Source organism: Rattus rattus, chromosome 2, assembly GCF_011064425.1.
Source record: "Rattus rattus isolate New Zealand chromosome 2, Rrattus_CSIRO_v1, whole genome shotgun sequence".
Taxonomy (NCBI): domain Eukaryota; kingdom Metazoa; phylum Chordata; class Mammalia; order Rodentia; family Muridae; genus Rattus; species Rattus rattus.
Window position 1 is genome coordinate 38,065,249 of NC_046155.1, and position 1,123 is coordinate 38,066,371.

General features: G+C 41.1%; 1 non-coding gene across 1 annotated transcript; it reads left to right on the top strand.

Moving 5' to 3' along the window:
• The first annotated feature begins 648 nt into the window (after positions 1 to 648).
• Positions 649 to 774, top strand: LOC116895053. The gene has a single exon (XR_004387235.1). It is a non-coding gene; the product is annotated as a small nucleolar RNA SNORA17 (small nucleolar RNA).
• The last annotated feature ends 349 nt before the right edge of the window (positions 775 to 1,123 follow it).

Consider the following 1,123-nt stretch of genomic DNA (forward strand, 5'->3'; position numbering starts at 1 on the left):
TCTGTTAATTTTCCTACAAATGAGATAAATTCACTTTCTTGATGGGTGATTAAAATTCCATTCTTTATTTATTTTCCTTGACCTGCATCTAAAGATTGGCATCTAGGCTAGCTTTCTATCTTGGCTATTGCAAATAATTCAGCATTAAACACGAGTGTGCAAGTATCTGTGTTCTGCTCTAATAGGATATACCCAGTAGTGATACAGCTAGGTCAGATGGTATTCTATTTTTATATTTTTAAGGATACTCCTAACTGACTTCCAGAGAGGCTCTTCTAGCTTTTATTACCTCCAGTCTTCAGTATATAAGGTTCCTCTTTTCCCACATACTCACCAACGTTTCTTGTTTGCTTTCTTGTTGACAGTGTTCTGACCATGATGAAATGGAATCTCAAAGTATGTTTACTTTCTATTTTCTTATAGTCAAATATTTTGAACATTTTTTTCAAATGTTTTCGAACATTTGTATTTGTTTCTGGAAATTTGCCTATAATTCATTTGCCCATTTACATTTAATTTTTTATTGAACTTTTCACTACAGTATATTCTAAGGATTTTGCTTCACCTACTCTTCCCAGTTTTTCCCCACCTCCTCTCCCATCCAGATATACACACTATTTATGTCTCTCATTACAGTAGAGTCAGACACCTGTCCCTAGAGACATTGCAGATGTTTTGCTGTGTCACATGTACATCAGTAGGTGGCAGAGAGGAGAGATACTAGGTCTACAGTCTATTCTGATGTATGAACATTTGAATTAGTAGCCTAACATTCCCAGAAAGAAAGCAGACCTGGCCAGATTCCCAGGATGGGAAGCAAGCCAAGGACAAGAAGAACCCCAACTGGGACTTCAGGCCCAGGGCAGAAGTGAATCTGAGACAGACAGCCTTTGAAAAGGGCCACTTGGGCAGGCCAGGCAACCACTAGACAGTCCCCATGGAGCCCAGACAGGAAACTAGCCTTGAATTGGCCAACAATCTGGAACTGCTTAGGCCGTGGGGCACCAGACCATGACCACCGTGGCCCCTACCCAGTGCTATAATGTATGAATATGTCATAGCATTCCTGAGAACACTCATGAGTCACTTGAGGGCTCTGCAGAGCTGCCCCCAACCCTCACCT